The sequence below is a fragment of the Solanum pennellii genome, chromosome 7 (assembly GCF_001406875.1).
Source record: "Solanum pennellii chromosome 7, SPENNV200".
NCBI classification, from domain to species: Eukaryota; Viridiplantae; Streptophyta; class Magnoliopsida; order Solanales; family Solanaceae; genus Solanum; species Solanum pennellii.
In genome coordinates this window covers 6,194,050-6,194,613 of record NC_028643.1, presented here as the reverse complement: position 1 = coordinate 6,194,613, position 564 = coordinate 6,194,050, and positions in this window count along the sequence as shown.

The following is a 564-nucleotide window of genomic DNA, read 5'->3' as shown; positions in this document are numbered from 1 at the left end:
GTTAGAACTAGAGCAACAACTGTGTCAACACCAACACCGGCGGGACAGGGTGCGTCTGAGCCAACCATTGGGACTATAGATCGAGGAGGAGCAGTGACAGGAGGCCGTGGTAGAGGTTGCAGGAGGACGCCCTCTAGAGGTAGAGGACAAACACCGGGTCCAGCTAGTAATAGGGCAGTGACTCCTCCACCGACTGAGGAGGTAGTGAGAGAGGGTGAAGAAGGGGAAAATGAGCAGGTTCAAGAGGAGGAATTACCACCCCAGACTACCCCAGAGATGATTAATCAGATTCTTACTTATCTTAGCGGGTTATCTGATCAAGGTCAGACACCTCCAGTGTTTCCTGCACCAGCACCTCAGGCTCAGGGAGTACAACATGCAGCTGTTGTGGCTCCCCGCATGGATGCCTCATTGGAAGTAGGCACGTTTCCTCGATTGACTACAGTGTCTATAATGACAAGTGATCAGCATGGACTTTTCACTAAATTCTTAAAGTTGAAACCTCCAGTATTCAAGGGTGCTGAATCTGAAGATGCCTATGATTTTCTGGTTGATTGTCATGAG